Consider the following 22,079-nt stretch of genomic DNA (forward strand, 5'->3'; position numbering starts at 1 on the left):
AAAAATTATTCCAGGCAATCGAATCAGAATTTGTAAAACTGTAATTTCAGACAGCTGCGTAAGAAGTTATGGAAGAACTGCTTTATTTCAGGCAACTAATGCTTTGACTGTTTCAATGAGTCAACTGCTTGGTAATTAAAAGATAAATTATTCCAGGCAATTGAATTTCAAATTTCAGATAACTATGTAATAGAGGCTTATCATTTCCAGGCAGTTAAGTGGTTTTACTATTCCAGTCAGTTGAGATTAAGTCGAGACACGCATGGAATAATTAAACTACTTTGGCCTAATTTTCTGGAAATGTTTTGAATAAATTGATGGTTGTACTGCTTGAAGTATGAGAAATCAATGTGTCTTTTTTCTCAGACAATTTGCCTATGTGCTCTTACAGTTTTTTTTTCAGGCAATTTGGATACATATCTTTGGAGTTTTGTATTTTTGATTAATCAAGTTTTTCTAGGCAAATCTGATCTGTGTTTTTTAGCCAGGCAATTTTCGTATGTGCTCTTACAAGTTCCAATTTTTTTAAGGTTTTTAGTGCATCTTAAATAGCCTCTATTGTTTTCTCGTTTTCTCCTAGGTAATATTTGTATTTCTCCTTAAAGTTACTCCTTTTTCTAACCATCAGTTCTTTGTTTTTTCATCAACTGGAGTTTGTATTCCTGTATTATTATCCTTGTGATTTTTATTATTATTCCAGGTAAAGTGTCCTTGGTGTCCTTGGGTCTCTATGCATGAATTCATGCCCTTAGGTTTACGTACTTTTATTAGAGGGTTTTTAAGCAACTTGGGTTTTGATCAATAGATTTATAGCCCTGGATTTATATCCTTTAAGTTTAGTCATTAAGCAATATGCCTTTTCATTCTTTTATACACATCGTTGCATTTTATAATCTTTTCAAGACAATTTGGCTTTTACATCCCATAGTATTTTTTAATTTATTTAAAAAAATAAAATTCCTTCCAGGCAACTGTGAGTGTATCTTTGAATTATTGAATTCACATCTTTACTTCCTAGAAGTTCCATCATTAAGTTTAAAAAAATTATATCCATGTAAATTCCATTCCTGGGTCTTCTCATGTCACTTTGACCCTTTTCCATTTTTTTCCAATCAATTCGTTACCAAAAGAATTTATATACAGGTTGGAAAAATACGTCTCTATATGTAACCATCGCCTCTCCAATCTGTATATGAATTTTTTTATTAGTTTTATATGCAGCAATTTCGTCGATCCTCCTTTACAAATAGATACTAATGAGATGCAGATGCTAGATATAACATTATCCGTTATGTTGTGGCACATATTACTGATGTGACCATTATTTGTATATGAGCCAAAGAGGCATATTGCAGTATTTATTGGGTATTATTTCACAAATAAAGAAAAATTTTTTAGTTGTATCTCATCTAACTATATAGCCAGAGATTTAATTATATCAGTTATAGCATATGAGTATATTGATTAAAAAAATAATTTTAATTAATACGTCTTAAATTTAATTTTAAGAAAATTTTTGGAATTGTAATTTTATTCCATTTATTCTGAAAAGTCCAAATTTACAAAAAGAAATTCTATGCAATTTAGATTATTTGAAGAAGAAGCCAGATAAATGCGGAAAATTCATGAAATATGGCTGATATCGAAGTTGGCCTAAACCAACTCAAATATTGCATTTCAAATTTATTTTAATTGTTGAGAATTTTGGGAAATTACTGAAACATTAAATAAATTTAGGCCAATTTTTACAAGCCGTGAAAATAATTTCAAAAATATTAGAAAACGGGAATTTTATAAAATTTCAACTCAATTTCTCAACCCATTGATAAAGCAAGCCTGCCTCATCTAACTATTCCTCAGGAAAAATCAACTATGAAAAAATCTATTTCAATAATAAATGCCGGGTAAATACATAGAATTCCAGAATATTAGAACCTCCAAGTTAACTCAGTCCAGTTCGACAAACCCAATAGGGATGGGATGAAACTAGGAAACAGCATTTAATTTTTGGTGGAAATTTCACTCTTTTGAAAATTCAAAATTGGAATTTCCAACTTAACTGAATAAATCTACAAGAATTAATTAAATCGATATTTAATAAAATTGTGGAAACCATGATAATTTAACAAACCGTGATTTAGAAAATCCACATACGACATTAGATGTGGACCTTAATTGCCTGTGAGCAATTAATCAATAATTCCAGGTAGTTGAGACCTTTTTCTGAATTCGTCTAGATAGTTGATAAAAATGTAAGGAAATTTAAGAAAAAGTGAAAAAAATTCAACAAAATAAGAAAAAATGCAAACCGTGATAATTCAACAAATTCTGATTTAAAATTCCATAAAACGAGAAGAAATTAATCAATAATTCCAAGCAGCTGAGGCGTTTTTCTCAATTAGTCTACGTACTTGAAAAAAATCAGAAAAAAAAAGAAATATAAGAAAATGAGGAATTGTGGAAACCATGATAGTTCAATAAACCCTGATTTAGAAAATCTAAATACGAGGATTTAAAAAAAAATCCATTAGATGTGGACTTCAATTGCCTGTGAGAAATCAATCAATAATTCCAGGCAATTGAGGCACTTTTCTCAATTTATCTAAAAATTCAGGAAATAGAAGTAAATGGAAGAAAAATTTAAGAACATCCAAAAAAAGGAGGAAATCTAAAAACCATGATGGTTCGACAAATTGTGAATAAAATTTCCAAATACGAGGGTATTAAGGAAAGCCATTAGATATAATGAAGCTGCTAAGAAATTAACTATTTCAAGCAGTTGCAAAAGTTTGAGAAAAAGTTATGAAAATCACACGTCCAACAAAATTCTGATTGCAAATTGTTAATAGAAGGATATGGCCTCAACTGCCAGAAATGATTGATTTTTTAGATACGGTCTCAACTGCCTGTGAGAAATCAATCATTTCTTGCAGAGAAATCATTGAGGTCCTGAAGAAGAAATCTCATCAAATTCTCAGCTTATGTTAAAACTGAAGAAAATAATTTATTTCTTCTAGGAGTTACAGTCACTAAAAATGAGAAACATAAAAAAAATTCAGCAAACTTAAGAAGCCTTAAGAAAACGTCAGGAATTCTAAATATGAGAAAAGTCAAGATGTTTCACCTTAAGGAGTTAAAAAAAACAGATTCAAGGAAATTCAAAATGAGCTTTAATAACCTGAAATTGAGGTAAAAAAAATCCAAGAAAATTAGGAAATCTGTCATGAAAATCTAAGAAATTCTGATTTTTGAGAAAGCCTATGACCTCAACTGCCTGGAAGGAATTGACCATTTCAAGCGGATTAAATGCTATGTCAAAATGACCCTAGGCAACAAACCCTGACCATAAGGTGACACTGAAAAAAATTCTGTTTAGTTGACAGTTTTTTTGATCAACGAGCAAAAGTTTTCTGGATAGATAATGACTTTGATAGAATCATTAACCAGGAAACCTTGAATGGGCTTAATGATGGTTTTCACCATCATCCACTACTGCTGAATTAGCAGATGACATAACAGGTATTTCCCTGATTTCACCTTCTTAGATCAATTTAATGATCATGATGCATTGATCCCAAGAAATAATTTGCTTATGGTGACAGTGAATCTGTCTCCCTTATTATCTGGTTGAGAAAGACTTTAACTTATTTTGTCTCTCTCTGACCTAAGACACCCTGTCGAAACTAAAAGTTTTACATAACAACAATAACTTTTAAGTAACAAACGTAAACAAAAATGATTCAAGTCGATTTCGTAGTATAAAAATTCCACGTTTCGTAACTTGTTTTTAACACCGCACTATAATACCAGGTCCGCATTGGGCAATAGAAAGGACGGACGTTGACTCGGCTTTTAACGTTAATACATCGTTATCCTTATATACCCATATTTAACTAATAATATTTCGCTCTCTAATGAATAATTGCATCCCACATCCTCTAATGATTTTATGGTACCAGCAACACGATGCAGAAAAAATGCTGTCGAGAGAGAGAAAGAGAGAGAGAGAAAGTTGCCTTTACACGCATTTCCTATGTTTTAACTAATGTTTATGAATAGTTGTTAATAAGGGCGCCGTTTGTTTATTATAAAACTTATTCAGCTGAATTGGTAATAAAATGTTAATGACACGGATACGCAATGCAACAACTGGTCTTCCATTCAGGTGAAATACGAATGAACAAATAATTAATTTGCTGATAATAAATTGGTATCGAGAGAAAGTTGCAGAACCAGACGTCATATCTTCAAGCTGTCGTTAGAACAATGTATATATGACCGGTTCGGTGAAGAGAAAAATAGTTTTTTTTTTTTACTTACTTCGAGAATTACGGAGAAAAGTCGACAGGAATCGGAGGATTTTAAGGTTAAGGTGGTGTTTGCCTGTTAGTTTTTAAAAGAGTTCGATGGACAAGTAGGAGGAAAACTTTCTTTAAAACTTGATATTCTGGATAAGTTGGAACATTTTCCACCCTATTTATTTCAAATCTGCTAAATAATATTGAATCTTCCTTACTAAAGATACTTAAGTTCTAATTTTGATACAGTATCTTATGTAAGCAAAAACTGCATATAATTTAATAGATTCGCAATAAATAGTGTCCTAAAGGTAGTTTACTCCTGAATAGAAAAATATCAAACTTTATTAAAAGGTACGTCTATGAGGTATCGCATTTCTTATCCTGAGCAAAAGGTGCGCCTTATAACGTTACAGCTTTCTGCTAAAAATGAAAAAGATCGCTCAACAAATAACCAAGATGTCGGTTTGTATCCATTTTGAGGCAGACACTCTATATATAATAGAAAGAGAGGCCAAGGAAATTGAAAGAACTTGAGGAAAAAATCTCAAGTATAAGCAACTAGAATTATCAAGAAATTTGTATCCTGGAATAGAATTCTTACAAAAGATCCTTCCTGCAAAAAAAAAACAAAGTTCCTGACCTACTCGCCTGTCAAGCTTCTTAAGATGAGAGTGTCAAGCAGAATTGAAGATGATCGAAAGAGAAATCAAGGAAATTCAAAGAATTAAAGGAAAAATTCTCAAGTACGAGCAAAGTGTATCTGGAAATCCTGGAAAAGTTGCAACAATTTGACCAAACAAGGCACTTGTACCTTTGGTATGTTCATCAAAATGTTCACGTTTTTTATACCAAGAATTTCGACTGGAAAAAAAAACAAAATTTGTAATGTGGATAAAGTAGGTCAGATTATGCAGTCAATGGATCATGATGTGAGTTGCAGAAGCAATACAGTTCCAAAGTAAAAAAACCCTTTCTGCAAAAAAACAAAGTTTCCGACCTACTCGCCTATTAAGTTTCTTAAGATTAAAGTGTTGAGTAGAATTGAGTATGATAGAAAGAGAAGCCAAGGAAATTCAAAGAATTTAAGGAAAAATTCTCAAGTACAAGAGCAAGGAGTATCTGGAAATCCTGGAAAAGTTGCAACAATTTGACCAAACAAGGCATTTGTACCCTTGGTCTGTTCATCAAAACGATCACGTTCTTGACTATGAACACCAACACCAAGCATTCCAATTAAGGAATAACGAAAATTTTAATGAATCTTAGAATTAATTGAAGAAAGTTGCAGGATGAAGGCAGTTCAGAGACAAAAAACTTCCTAAGAGCCTCCATAAACCAACAATGTTCCTGACCTACTTACCTATTAAGCTCTTTAAGACTAGAGTGTCGAGCAGAATTATGGAAAAGTTCGATTAATTTTCTTTCTTCTTAAGAGATTAAAAAATCAATTTGAGGAAATCGGAGGAAATCTAAAACTGATCATGGTGTAATGAATTCTGATTAAAAATTACGAGGGTTTTTAATAAATTGATAATTATACCTACCTCAACTGCCTATGAGAAATCAATCAATAGTTCAGTTGCAGTGGCAATTGAGGTATTTTTCTTCTTAATTCGTCTATATAGCTGAAAACAGTCAGGAAGCAGAAGGAAATGTACAAAAAAGTGAACAAAATCGAAGGAAATGAAAAAATCTGCAAACCCTAATGGTCCAATAAAACCTGATTAAAAAATCCCAAATGCGAGGATTTTTTAGATATGAGTTCAAACTGCCTGTGAGAAATTAATCAATAATTCCAGGCAATTGATGCATTTTCCTCAACTCGTTTAAGTAGTCGCAAAAATTTAGGAAACGGAAGGATATATGAAAAGAAAATCGAAGGAAATAAGAAAATCTGAAAATCGTGATGGATCCAGCAAATCTTGATTAGAAATTCCACATACGAGGATTCTTACGAAATTCATTAGATATGATCTCAACTGCCTGTAAGAAATCAATCAATAATTCCAGGCAGTTGAGACGTTTTCCTGAATTCGCCTAGATAGTTGATGAAAATTGAGGAAATTGAAGGAAATTTAAGAAAAAGTTAATAAAATTCAAGAAAATGAGAAAAAAATGCAAACCGTGATAATTCTGATTAAAAATTCCAAATACGAAGAGAAAATCAATAATTAGAGGTAGCAGAGGCTTTTTCTCAATTAGTCTACGTACTTAAAAAAAAAATCAGGAAAAGGAAGAAATGAACGAAAATGAGAAATTGTGGAAACCATGACAATTCAACAAACCCTGATTTCGAAAATTTAAATACGAGAATTCTTAAAAAATCCAGTTCGATTAATTTTCCAAAAGTTCAATTAATTTTCCATAAGGAGGTTGTGCCTGAGGTCTATTTATCAAATCACGTTCTTGATTCTGGAGACAAACATCAAGAACTCCAACTGGAAAAAAAAACAAAATTTGTAATGTGAATAAAGTAGGTGACACTCTACAGTCAAAGGATCGTGACAGGAGTTGGAGATTAAATACAGTTCCAAACTGAAAAAAAACTCTTCTTGCAAAAATAAATTTTCTGACCTACTCGCCTATCAAGCTTCTTAAGATTAGAGTGTCGGGCAGAATTGAATATGAAGCCAAGGAAATTCAAAGAATTTAAGGAAAGATTCTCAAGTACAAACAAAGTATATCTGGAAATCCTGGAAAAGTTGCAACAATTTGACCAAACAAGGCATTTTTACCCTTGGTCTGTTCATCAAAACGATAACGTTCTTGACTATGAATTCCCAAACCAACACCAAGCATTCCTATTAGGGAATAACAAAAATAAATCTTAGAATTAATTAAGGTAGTTCAGAGACAAAATGACCTCCTAAGAGCCTCCACGAACCAGCAAAGTTCCTGACCTACTCGCCTATCAAGCTCCTTAACATTCCAGTGTCGAGCAACATGTCAATCAGTCACCTGCTCCGACAATTCACCGTCTTCCATTTAATTTGTCATCAAAAATCATTAGGAGACCATCTGCATTTCTTCTCAAGGATCTTAAATAGTACCGGCAGCAACGAAACATAAAACCGTGGTACCAACAAAGGCGAGCGAAGTAGGTCTTCGACCCACTTTGCCCTACTCGGTGCCGGCTCCGGGTTTTCCCCTCCCCCTCCTCGTCGTCATCATCGTCAAGAACGGTCACGCGACCGAATCTTCCGGTTTCGACTGCTCCGCAGGACCGCGGCATGCCATCGCAGGACGTTGAAGAGAATCGCTCCGACCGAAATACTCTCACTTCTGTGTTGTCCATTGCATTTCTGGTTTAACGGGATATGAAAATTGCGATAGGCAATCACGATGAGTCATTGAGTTGTTGGAAAGAAGGATGGTTTAATGTAGTTTCAAAATGATCAACAGATCAAGGAGAGACTTCTTTAAGGTGGAAGGTTTCAGAACCTTGATGAAGTATTGAATTGAAAGCAGCACAGGAATGAGAAGCTAGGGACTTATTATCTATCGAGGACAACTTTTGCCTGAAACAACTTCTGCGTCATACCTACCACTATCTCTTTACGTTCATTTAAATGATTTTGGGCAGATTTGAGAGACATTATTTGGTTTGTCAACAAGTGGTTGCGTTCTTGAATGAGTATAATCTCATTCCAATTCATCAGTCTGGCTTTCGAAAGTCCCATAGCACAACTACAGCATTAATTAAAGAGCTGGATGATATTGGTAAAACCACGGCTTTGGTTCTCTTAGATGAATTTGACACCATTGATCATCGAATGTTATATGCAAAATTGTCTTATTAGTGTTCAGATGCCACTGTGCTGTTTTTTAGGAGCTACTTGAGCAATCGGCTTGAAGCTGTTGAAATTGATAACAACATATCATCATTTTTGCCACTGGATAGAGGAGTCTCACAAGGCTCTATTCTTGGTCCTTTATTGTTTATTCTGTATACTAGAGATATTGGACAAGCAATTAAAAAATCTTGTGTACACCAATATGCTAATGACACTTAATTGTATACCAGCTTTGACAAAGAAGAATACCTACCTGCATCTATAGAAGAACTTAATAACGATTTAAATTCCATATATTCTTACTCAGCTAACAATGGACTAAAATTAAATCCTAGTAAATCGGTAATTATGTTTTTTGGGCCTAACAAGGACTGGGTTAAGGATAATGTTATAATAACTTTAAATGATATACCATTGCCAAATGTAGATAAATACAAAAATTTAGGTATTATTGTTCATGACAGCCTAAAATTTGAAAGTCAGGTTGTGAAGGTGATCCAAAAATTTAAAGGGGAAAAGTAGTAAAATTATTAAAGTAGGGAAATTATTAACACAAACCTGAAAATAAAATTAACGGAGTCGCTTGTTTTATCACACTGTAATTATGGTGACACAGTTTATTGGCATTTTCTTAATAGAAATTCAAAATACCGGCTTCAAAAAATACAAAATGCTTCTGTACGGTTCATTTTTTGGTTGAGTATAAGAGAACATATCACTTCAAAACATTGGGAACTTGGTTCCTGTCCAGGCTATCTGTTTGATAAGCTTAATAAAATAAATACTCTTCATAACAGACACGCGCTTTAATGATTTATTTGATGTTCCTAGGCATAGAAGCAACATTATTATTATTATTATTATTATTATTATTATTATTATTATTATTATTATTATTATTATTATTATTATTATTATTATTATTATTATTATTATTAAGTAAATATTACAGGCAGCACATAAACAACTCACGTTCATACAAAGCTTGGAGCACGTAAAGGAGTTGGAGGGCGATAGAGAGAGGCAAAAATGCCTTACGAGGCAGCCCGAGGCACAAACCATCTTCTGTCTTAGGTACATAAGAGTAAAAGAGCAGGAGACTTAAACAAACAATGAAGACAATGTAGTCACTTATAAGAGTTTTCAAAATAATTATATATTGGAAAGAGGTAAGGGAAAAAATGTTTAGTGGAGACAAAGGAACACATAATAGGGAGCTACCAAGGTCTTCATGAGGTAGCGGAGAATTCTCTAAGGCAAAAGAACCAGACCCTCTAAAAAATCAGGACACCAAGAGGCTGAAAGATATAGAAGAGCGTCTTTTCAGACATAAAGACAAATTTTCCAAGCACCATTATTAAAATTATTAGAGCATCATAAGCGCAATGATGAAAATAGTGACGAAACTTTAAATTTCAGAAAAAGAACTGGGAAGTAGACTAAAGGGGGCGCTTTTGAGCCCAAGTAGAACGATTAGAGGCTAGAGCCCTCTATTCTACTCAAATTGATAGTAGTAATAAAATAATGCTAAATAAAAGATCAGATATTAAAGAGCCTATCCAGGCCTCACTCCAGATGGAAAGGCCTCCCAAGCAAGTTAGTGGAAGATGGAAAAAAGTGTGTCAGAGTGTTCAAAACCCTGTAAAGACCACTAGAATTCTTTCGGCTCGGTGACTGATGACGTGCTTTCAATAAAAAAAAAACAGCAACCCGATATGATCAAACGAAACCACAAGAACCCAAAAGTCACTTGACTGCCTGGAAAAATTTAAGTTATTACTATTTTTTACTTCTGTGCGAGGGTTTACTGCACTGAAGTTCCTTAACAAAACAAAAAAAACATATGTATTATTATATTATTTTATTGACGAATTATATGCAACGAATATAGAATTTATAACGTGGGTAATTAAAATAGCAATATTGCTCATCTCCCATTCTGCTTTGAATTTTCACAACGATAATTATGTACTTTAAATTAAGAAAACTTGAAATAAAAAGCCTAGCAACATTATACATGTTAGAAATACATTTTACGTCCAGGATTTTCAAGGATTTTATACCGTACTGGCAAATCAATATAACTTTAAAATAATATAATTAGATAGATAGTGCAACAGAAGCAAGTACATAACGTAAGTGTATGAATAGTGTGAAAAGACTCTATCCCCATGCGTAATCCTTCTATATATATATCTGGTGGGGATTCAGTCTTTTCTTTGTCATACCTTAGTAGTTGAGAATACACTATTATGAACTCCCTTTTCTAATGCATTATTCTTCTGTAGGCTAGAGCTCTCTATTTTACTCAAATCGAAAATACCGGTACAGATAGTAGTGATCAGTTGTTGAACAGCTTACCCAGGCCTCACTTCAGACAGAAAAGCCTTCCAAGCAAATTGTGGAAGATGGAAAATGTTCGTTCTCGTCATGGAATGTATAAAATTTAAGTAAATCCAACAAAAACTGAAAAAAACTAGACTCAAAATAAAACGAGTCAAAAGGTCAAATTCCATATTGAAACTGGACACCTCTATGTAGTTTGAACTTCAACGGCCTATGAGAAATCGATTAATAATTCCAGGCAGTTGAGGTTTTTTTTCCTATTTCTTCCAGGCTGTTGAAAATCTAAGAGAAACCAAGCAAACTGGTGATAATTATGGAAACTAGAACTAATGCAGTATAAATATAATAAAAAGGTCAAAAATGTTGAAAAAAGGTTTTTCGCATGTTTGCCTCACTTCAGACAGAAAAGCCTCCTAAGAAAATTAGTGGAAGATGGAAAAAAGTGTGTCAGAGTGTTCAAAACCCTGTAAAGACCACTAGAATCCTTTAGGCTTGCTGACTGATGAAGTGCTTTCAATAAAAAAAAACAGCAACCCGATATGATCAAACGAAACCACAAGAACCCAGAAGCAGCTTGATGATCAGTCAGCGTAAAAGTGGGTCAACGGATTTTATGTCGAGATAAAGTGTGTTGAGGTACCGAAAAAAAAATGGTTCTTTGTCTCCTTTTTTTTAATGAAAACAACAAGTTATTGGCGCATAACGTCGTCACCGATGATCACCCAGTATTTGCCTACGCGCTTCCAAGTGTATTCATTACTCAAGATTTACAGTTAGCCAAACAGCACAATTAAAATACAAGCCCCCATGTCTATTATATTCGGTATTTAATGATACGCGAGTCGTCTCTCCAAATAGGTAACATACTGAGTATGATTAACCCACGAATGTCGTGAGGAGGTCAGCAGGTCACAGATATTATTTTAGTTTTTTTTTTTGGGGGGGGGGGAGGGGGAGGTTGTTTAGTGAGTTTTAGTGGGATTTTAGCTGCATTTAGTTAGTCAAGAAATTGAAAACGTTATTTCTATACTTGCCTGCTGTACTCTTTTGAAAATCGACAGGTGGTTAGGTCAGAAACTTTTCTTTTTTTTGGTCATAGAGAAGCTTGTTGTGCAGTTGGTTCAGTAGACATTAGGGACCTAAATAATAGGTTTGGGGGTTCTCTTCAAGCAAGAATAAATTTGGGAACAAACAATATTTTGTTTAGTTCTTAGTTCTTAAAGAAGAATTTAGATTAACTACCTCCAATTAAAAAAAAATCAGAAAAATCTAAAGTTTTACTTTTCATGTAGTTCGTTCTCGTCATGGAATGTGTAAAACTTAAGTAAATCGAACAACAAAACGAGTAAGAAAACGAGTCAAAAGGTCAAACTTTCCATATTAAAACTGGACGCCTCTATGTAGTTGGAACCTCAATGGCTTATAAGAAATCAATCAATAATTCCAGGCAGTTGAGTTTTTTTTCCTATTTCTTCCAGGCTGTTGAAAATCTAAGGGAATCCAAGCAAACTGGTGATAATTATGGAAACCAGAACTAATGCAGTATAAATATTATGAAACGGTTAAAAATGTTAAAATAAAAGTGAAAATGGTTGATAAGATATGTTGAAAAAAGGTTTTTTATTTGTTTGCCTGTTGAACTCTTTTGAAAGTAGATAGGTGGTTAGGTAAGAAACTTTTCTGGGTTAAAGGTAAAAATTGCTGTAAGTTTCCAATTACCTTAATACAATTACTAGATTGTCAGTTTTTGACCCTATTTCCATCTTTCTTTGGATTTTCTTGATCTTTGTATATTCAATGAGTTCAACTGCCTGGATGTAAAAAAAAATTAATTAAAAATTGAAGATACTGAAATAGGGGTCTAATGAAATAAATTCAGGAATCCAAGTACCAATTCCCAAGTTTTTTCCGTAATAAAATGTTTAAGTTATGCTACTTTTTTGGAAATAGAACTTTTCGTCCAAGAGCCTGGACTAACGCCCATAATAGGTTCTATGTAAGTGTGCCTGGACTCTTGAAATACTCCAAGATTTTTTCCAGATTTCCAAGTGCCTGGAATAAGTCACTAATTCTCATTTTATTTTAGGCATTTCACGTCATTTTTAATACCTACATTCAGGTTTCAGATTTTTTGGAAATAAACAAAATTTATAGGTAGACGACAAGAAATTGGGTAGTAATTCGTTCGCTAGATATAGAGGTTTTTAACAAGTTAATTTGGGGTTTCTGACCTTTTTTGCAGATTTCTTTGGATTTTCTTATTTCATATATATTTAATGAATTCCTGGACGAAATAGAAAGAATTGCCGGGAATTATTAATGGATTACTTTGAGGCACATTTAATTTTTTGAGTTTTTTTATTTTTCCTGAATTTTCTATGGTTCTCAGATTTTTTTTAATTGTACGATTTCTAAGAAATGTGTAGACCATGAAGACAAAAAGAAATCTCCAATTACCTTACCCCTAGACGTGAACCTGAAAATTATTTAACTGTTTCTTCAAGGTCTGAAAAAACGCTGATGAAGGTGCCTTATGAAATTAATTGAGGAGTTTGAGAGTTTCTAAGTTTTTCCGTAACAAAATGTTTAAGTTATGGTACTTTTTTGGAAATAGAACCTTTCGTCCAGGAGCCTGAACTAACGCCCATAATAGGTTCTATGTAAGTGTACCTGGACTCTTGACTTACTTCAAGATTTTTTCCAGATTCCCAAGTGCCTGGAATAAGTCACTAATTTCTATTTTATTTCAGGCATTTTACGTCATTTTTAATATCTTGATTCAGGCTTAAGTTATTTTGAAAATAAAAAAATTATATAGGTAGACTACAAGAAATTGGGTGATAATTCGTTTGCTAGACATAGAGGCTTTTAATAAGTTAATTTGGGATTTCTGACCCTTTTTGCAGGTTTCTTTGCATTTTCTTAATTCGTATATATTCAATGAATTCCTGGACGAAATAGAAAGAATTGCCTGGAATTATTAATTGATTACTTTGAGGCACTTACGGTCACATTTATCTCACTTTTTTTTTTAATTGTACTGATTTCTTTCTTTTCAATTCTTTCTAATTGATTTCCATATCATTAAAAAGAATTGTGTAAACCATTAAGGCAAAGAGAAATCCTCAATTACCTGACTTGTGAACGTGAACGTGAACCTGGAACTTATTTAACTGTTTCTTGAAGGTCTGAAAAAAACGCTGATATAGGTGCTTAATGAAATTAATTGAGGACTTTAAAAATTTTCAAGTTTTTCCGTAACAAAATGTTTAAGTTATGGTACTTTTTTGGAAATAGAACTTTTCGCCCAACAGCCTGGACTAACGCCTATAATGGCTTTTCCATTAGTGTCTGGATTTTTGACCTACGCCAACATTTTTTCCAGGTTCCCAAGTGCCTGGAATAAGTCACTAATTCCCATTTTATCTCGGGCATTTTATGTTATCTTTAATATCTTCATTAAAATTTTGGTAGTAATAATTACTTTGATAGAGGATTTCGTCATATTAATCTGAGCTTTTGGCTGTCCTATATAAAAATCAGAATAATCAAATATCCATAATTTAGATAAAAATTTACTAATAAAAGTACACCATTAATAACATATTTGCTTGCCAAAGTAAGTTTATCCTACTCACGTACCCGTTGCAACATAACAACGTACCATGCAACGGAATGCCACGATCTTTATCATTAGACAAGTTAACTGTACCACTGTAAATTTATTTGCCAAAAAGTGTAACGTGATGTCACAATGGATGGAAATAATATAATTATTTAGAGTCCAAAACCGCTTAGTACCGCAATCCAATTTTTGGCCAGAGTCAAAGACAAAAACTATGCTGATGAAGAAACAACAACGGTTTTTAATTAAATGCGGCCGGACTAACTGAACCCGCGAGTTATTAGACCGTCAAGTGACAAAAGAGACAATTTTTTTTTCGTATTGTTAACTTCGGATGAACAAATTGTTTAATGTGCTTCAGGTGTAGACGACAAAAATACGATGAACCGTTTGACGAATAATGAATCGGTGTGTGGGTTTGGTTGGCGTTGGTTGGTTTATAATTCATCATGAATTTTTTCTAAATTGCTTACTAAAGTCAAAGGATGCCTGTACATTTTTAATTACATTTTTATAAAAAGTTTTTGGTTTATTAACTTCTTACTCTTCTTCAAGGCAAATTAGAAAGTAACTGGTACCACTAAGAACCTCCCTTAAATTTAAATTTTTTTGATACTGGTATTCTTGTAAATATTAATAAAATCAGAGTTAGATGAACTACTATGAACTTCCCCAATTTCGACGTTATTATGAAGTGTTTGTAATTTAGAACTTTTTTAGTTGGAGGTTAATACCTGACCATAAGGATATCATGCTTAAATATAATTTTTATAATTAATTAAATTTAGAGTGGTACAATATAATATGGAAAAAAAACATCACTAGCAAGTTGAAAATAAGGGCAGTTTCTGTGTTTTCCATTCGTTTATTTGTAAGTAGTTTTTTATGATAAATTGTGGCTCTACTTTGATTATTACTAATTTCAACCCAACACAAACGACTTTTCTTTCCACCCCTATCCAATAAAAATCCACTTAAAACACTTGACCAAAAAATGATTTTTTGACATTGCTGTGCAACCCAAGAAAACTGGCCAAAACCGAAAATTCAGGACATGTTACAAGACTAAAATTACAATAAATAAATATACAATTTAAAAAATCTAAAAAAATGGAATTTTAAGTACCAAGATGAGCCAAGAAAAATGAAGGAAAAAATATATAATAAATGACTTTAACTGCCTATAAGAAATCAATCAATAATTCCAGGCAGTTGAGACTGAGCCCTAAGGATCACATATTCAAGGAGTATTTTTTGATTCATGCAATCAAACGCCTGTTATAAATCACAAAATACTACTGCTGCGTCAACTTGACTAATAATCAAATTATTATATAGGCAAAAGAAAAAGGCAAATATAGAAAAGAGATTGGTTACTCTAATTTCATCTAATGTTTCTACTATCTTGGCTAGGTATTGTTTGGTAACGTTTTAATGAATTCTTCGAAAAATGCAATTTCTAGTCCATTGAGTCTATAATAAATAAGCAAACTAATAAATCTAAGTTGCAAATATCATGAGAAGGTAAAAAACATAAAAACAAAAACTGGAACTGTTACGGAAATTGAAGTTCTCTCGACATTAATTTTCTCCAACAAAAAAATAAATATAATAGGGAAAATGGAAAAACTCTATGGTGAAAAAATTATGCTGGAAACCTTAAGGTAGTTGGGATCTTAATAAATCAATCAGTAACTCCAGGCAGTTGAGATTTTTTGCTATTTTTTTCAGGTAGTGGGAAATCTAAAGGAATCCAAAAAAACTTGAAGGTATTCAAGAAAGTTGAATAAATGGAGTGTAAAAATCATAAAAAAACTAAAAATGGAAATAGTGGGATAATAAAAAAAAATAGAAAAAATTTCTCTTTTAGGTAGTTCGAGTCATGAAATAATTAAAACTCAAATAAACCAATGAGTCAAAAAGTTCCATACTAAAACTGGAAATCTCCATGCAGTTGGGGCTTCAATTGCTTATAAGAAATTAATCAATAATTCCAGGCAGTTGAAGTCTTTTTTATTTCTTCCATATAGTTAAAATTATTGATAATAAAAAACTCAATAATATCAATAGCGCTCCTAACTGGATAAAATACTTTAAATTGTGAGACAAATTTAGTAAAAGGACTAAGAGTACATAAGAAGGAATTCCGAATATATGGACTAAAACATAATCTGAATTGCCTATAAGAAATCAATCGATAATTCAAAGCAGTTGAAGTTTTCTTTCCATTTCTTGCATATGGTTGAAGTGATTGACAATAAAAAACTTAATAAAATCAATAGCTCCAAACTGGATGAAATACTTTAAATTGCATTAGCACTCTTAGTCCTTTCACTCTTTTAGAAAGAAGTAAGAGTACATAGGAAGAAATTCCAAATATATGGACTAAAATACAACCTCAATTTCCTGTAAGAAATCAATCAATAATTCCAGGTTATAGTTTTTTTCTATTTCTTCCATATAATTGAAATTATTGATAATAAAACACGTGAATGGTCAAAAAAAAACCTACATTAAAACTGGAAACCTTAATGTAGTTGGAAGCTTAACTGCCTGTAAAAAAATCAATCAATAATTCTAGGAAGTTGAGGTTTTTTCAATTTCTTCCAAGTAGTTGGAAATCTCAGGGAACTTAAGAATTAAGAAAATTAGAATAGAAAATAAGAAAAAATAAAAAATTATCAATTCCAGGCATTTGTTCTCTTTTTCAGATGATATATATAAAATTTCCAAAGGAAACTGAAAAATGTATAAAATTAGGAGAAAATACAAGAATAGGTGAGAAATCCTACACTAAAACTGGAATTCTTAAGGTAGTTGAAATTTCAATCAATAATTCCAGGCAGTTTTTTTTCTATTTCTTCCAGGTAATTAAAACTGGAAACCGTAGGGTAGTTGTGACTTCAATTGCCTGTAAGAAATCAATAATTTGAGGCATTTAATGTTAAATTCAATTTCAGGTACTCCAAGTCAATAAAATTAAAAAGCCTAAGAAACTTTAGAAAATTAAAAGAAGGAAAAGGGTTAAAGAAAATTAATTGAAATCTCAGAGTTTTGGAAACTCTCTCAATTTTCTGCAGGAAACTATGAAAACATGGTGCGAGTTATTTTGGTTAATTTTTATCAACTGCGTGTAAGAATTCAATCAATAATTCCAGGCAATTGATTTTATTTTACATTGTCAAATAGTGCAAACCAATAAAAGAAGAACTTCAAGAAGTATCAGGAGAACTTAAAAGGGAAATCGAAGAAAATATAGACTGGAAACTCTAAGTTAATTGGTAAATCTCCGGCTTACGTTAACTTCAATTATATTTCCCAAGAAATCAAGAAAAAAATTAGGAAAAAAGTAAATTTGGTTAGTTATTACTCAACTGCCACAGAGAAATCAATCACTAATTCCAGGCAGTTGAAGTTTTTTTTATTTCCTCCATACAGTTGAAATTATTGATAATAAAGCACGTGAATGGTCAAAAAAAATCTTACATTAAAACTGGAAACCTTCATGTAGTTGAAAGCTTAACTGCCTGTAAGAAATCAATCAATAATTCCAGAGGGAACTTAAGAATTTAGAAAATTAGAATAGAAAATAAGAAAAAGTAAAAAAATTACCAATTCCAGGCATTTGTTCTCTTTTCCAGATGATATATATAAAACTTCCAAAGGAAACTCAAAAATGTATAAAATTAGGAGAAGATACAAGAATAGGTGAGAAATCCTACACTAAAACTGGAATTCTTAAGGTAGTTGAAATTTCACTTTTCTGTAAGAAATCAATCATTAATTCCAGGCAGTTTTTTTTCTATTTCTTCCAAGTAATTAAAACTGGAAACCGTAAGGTAGTTGAGACTTTAATTACCTGTAAGAAATCAATAATTTGAGGCAGTCGATGTTAAATTCATTTCCAGGTATCCCAAGTCAATAAAATTAAAAAGCCTAAGAAACCTTAGGAAATCAGAAAAAGGAAAAGGGTCAAAAAAAACTAAAGAAAATTAATGGAAAATCAAAAATTTCAGAGTTTTGGAAACTCTCAGTTATTTGGAAATCATATTCATTGTCTACAGTTTTCTGCAGGAAACTATGGAATAATAGAACAAGTTATTTTGGTAAATTTTTATCAACTGCGTATAAGAATTCAATCATTAATTCCAGGCAGTTGATTACAAAATCAATTATTACAAAATCTACATTGCCAGGTAGCGCAAAATAATAAAAGAAGAACTTAAAAGGGAAATCGAAGAAAATATAAACTGGAAACTAATTAATAACTATTCGACTTTCCTTAACTTCAATTATATCCCTCAAGAAATCAAGGAAAAAATGATGAAAGAAGTCAAATAAAATCGAAAAATTATCAAAAGTACTTTGGTTAGTTGTTATTCAACTGCCACTGAGAAATCATTCACTAATTCGAAGCAGTTTTTAATGCGTAAAACTCTTATGACATACTTGCCTGTTGAAGTCTTTTGATATATGACAGGCGATTAGATAAAACACTTTAATTGGGACAAGTTCTCAAAGAGTCGAGTGTCAGATTAAAGATAGTTTGCATGTAATCATCAGTTCAACATTCTTAATAATTTGTCTCATTCGACTTTACTTAAACCATTTTTCATCAATCCATCACTTTGGGTTCGAAGCTGCTGCTTCATACTGACATTTTCTCGATGTAGTATGACTATTCATTTATATTTCTATTCACTGATGAGGAAGATAACCTATTTATATAATATAATTTATTATATTTGACTTCCAATCAAAAAATCTATATTAATAGTATAAATAATAAAATTAATCTTAATCTTAATACTAATTTTTGCATTTACAATAATCCTTAATTTAATCTCAAAAAAAAACTTTTAATGATAGAGAAAAAAATGGACAATTTGAATGTGGATTTAACCCCATAAATCAAGCACGTTTACCGTTTTCTTTACAATTTTTTCTAGTTGCTGTCATTATTTTTGACGTTGAATTAACCCTTCTCCTTCCCATAATTTTAGCAATAAAAATCTCTAATTGAATCAGATTCTCTCTAACCTTAAACTATTTATTATTATTCTGCTACTCGGATTATTCCATGAACAAAACCAGGGATCTCTATATTGAGTAAAATAGGACAATAGTTAAATTTATAACGTTTAAGTTGCATTTAAAAATTATTGTATACAATTTATCTTAAACAAGAAGCAAAATTTGCATTTAATTTCGACCTAAATTTTTGATTTTGATTAATCCTTGTTAGCGGTAAATCACTGTTAATAATTAAATTGAGTCCTATACTCTAATTAAAAGCTAAGATTAGTCAAAAAAAGCTTCTAACTTCATCTCATAATTCATCGATATAATTTTGTACAGTACTTGGACAAAGTCCTTTTAAAAATTAATCTAAAAAAAAATCTTAAAAATTAAATTATTTAAATCTTAAAAACCTAGGTTTAAGGCATACGTGCCTACTGAAGTCCTTTCATATTAACCAGGCAATTAGGTAAGAAACCTTAAAGTCTGGATATATGAGTCGCGTAATTGCATTCATATTGGTATGTATGGAGCGATAGTTGGAGATGTATGGAGAGATAGCTCATATAAAGCTAAGTAAGGAATGTTAATTAAACTAGCTTAAACAATCAATAATAACCCGAGAAAACCTTCAACTGTTCAGCCCATTTCTCCACGCACGGGTCATTACAAAATACCAATCTCGCAGCAGGAAACCTGGTGAGCTCCAACCTGTCGTCCTTCACCCACTGCCAAGGCAAGTCAATGCACCTTTTTCGACTTGTAAATATAATTGAACCATTTAAATCACTTACCTCAAACAAATGATAATCCAAAAATGAGTAATCACGAAATTTAGGTCACTTTTATTGCTTGTCTGTGTTTATTTGTATTTGTGATGGTATCCGCACACTCACTTCCGCAAAAAAAAATCTTTTTTAATATCAGTTTCAATCACTAGGCACTAGAAGAATTGTATTTATTTTTGCAAAACACCATTGAAAGTGTGTTAGGGTGTCACTACTTATCACTGTCCTTAATTAACTACTTTGAATTACGCGCATCACTTTTAATTTAAATTAAGTAAACGTACGACAACCACCCCCGTAAAAACGAAATAAATAATTTCCAAAGTGGTGAGCGCGATATCTTGGGGGTGCGATTTTCGTATAAGTCCAGAGAGGGGGGGGTTGCGATTTCGGCACTGGCCTACTTACTACCCTTCAGCGTGCTCTCGGTAACAAGAGAGCCAAGACTGGACATCGAGGATCCTGACGAAGAACAACCGAAACCGACTGCCCCCACCTCACGAAGAATAACTGTACCTGTTGTAGATTTACGCCGAGGTAACCCACTTCTTCGCGGAGGGGCTTCGATGGTCGATACTGCTGCTGCTGCTGCTGCTACTTTTGGTCGTTGATGATGGTTTTTTTTGGTGTAGACAAGGGTTAGTTTTAAAGTACTTTAACCAGTTTGACGCTATTGAGTTTTTAAGTAGAAAGAAAATTTTAACTGTCTTGGATAATTGACAAATTTCTTACAGGCAGTTGAGGTTACATTTTACTTCATATATTTGGAGTTTCTTCCTATGCACTCTTAGTCCTTTTACTTTATTTTTCTCATAATTGAAGGTACATCATCTAGTTTGAAGCTACTGATTTTATTGAGTTTTTTATTATCAATAATTTCAACTGTATAGAAGAAATAGAAAGAAAATCTCAACTGCCTTAAACTATTGATTGATTTCTTACAGGCAGTTAAGGTTATATTTTAGTCCATATATTTGGAATTCCTTTCTATATACTGTCAGTCATTTCACTCCATTTTTTTTACAATTTAAAATACTTTATCTAGTTTGGAGCTATTAATTTTATTGAGTTTTTTATTATCAATAATTTCAATTGCATGGTAGAAATAGAAAGAAAACCGGAACTGCCTTAAATTATTGATTGATTTCTTACAGGCAGTTAAGGTTATATTTTAGTCCATATATTTGGAATTCCTTTCTATACACTGTCAGTCATTTCACTCCTTTTTTCTCACAATTTAAAATACTTTATCTAGTTTGGAGCTATTAATTTTATTGAGTTTTTTATTGTATGGAAAAACTGCCTACTGGCAGTTGAGGTTACATTTTACTCTTTATAAAGAGTATATATATTTGGAGTTCCTTCCTATGCACATTTATTCTTTTCACTCCATGTTTCTCATAATTTAAAGAACAATATGCAGTTTGAAGCTATTGAGTGTTTTATTATTAAAATTTTCCCTTATATGGAAGAAATAGAAAGAAAATCTTAACAGCCTCAAATTATTGGTTGATTTCTTACAGGCAGTTGAGGTTGCATTATACTCCATATTTTTGGAGTTCCTTCCTATACACTCTTGGTCCTTTGACTCCATTTTTCTCATAATTTAAAGTACATTATCCAATTTGAAGCTATTGATCTTATTGAGTTTTTTTATTATCAAGAATTTTCCCAATATGGAAGAAATAAAAAGAAAATCTCAACGGCCTTAAATTTTTGATTGATTTCCTACAGGCAGTTGAGGTTACATTTTACTCCATATATTTGGAGTTTCTTCCTTTACACTCTTAGTCCTTTGACTTATTTTTTTTCATAATTTAAAGTACATTATCCAAGTGGAAGCTATTGATCTTATTGAGTTATTTTATTATCAAGAATTTCCCTATATGGAAAAAATATAAAGAAAATCTCTACTACCTTTTATTATTGATTGATTTCTTACAGGCAGTTGATTTTACTCTATATATTTGGAGTTCCTTCCTATACACTCTTAGTCCTTTTACTCAATTTTTCGCACAATTTAAAGTACTATCTAGTTAGGAACTATTGATATTATTGAGTATTTTATTATCAATAGAAAATCTCAACTGCCTTGATTTATTGATTGATTTTTTATAGGCTGTTGAGGTTATATTTTAGTCCATGTATTTGGAATTTCTTTTCCTTTTTAGGCACCCTTAGTCCTTTCACTCCATTTTTCTCACCA

At 32.0% G+C, this 22,079-nt stretch overlaps 1 protein-coding gene across 1 annotated transcript in view; it reads right to left on the reverse strand.

Annotated features, from left to right (window-relative positions):
* LOC126743740 (ichor-like) overlaps positions 1-20,322 on the reverse strand; it is a 36,341-nt gene extending 16,019 nt beyond the window's left edge. Inside the window, exon 1 of the mRNA XM_050450954.1 lies at positions 19,880-20,322. The gene's annotated coding sequence lies outside the window, so the exon portion shown is untranslated. The remainder of the gene's footprint in view (positions 1-19,879) is intronic.
* Between the last annotated feature and the right edge of the window lie 1,757 nt (positions 20,323-22,079).

This window comes from Anthonomus grandis, chromosome 13 (genome assembly GCF_022605725.1).
Source record: "Anthonomus grandis grandis chromosome 13, icAntGran1.3, whole genome shotgun sequence".
In the NCBI taxonomy this organism is placed as follows: Eukaryota; Metazoa; Arthropoda; class Insecta; order Coleoptera; family Curculionidae; genus Anthonomus; species Anthonomus grandis.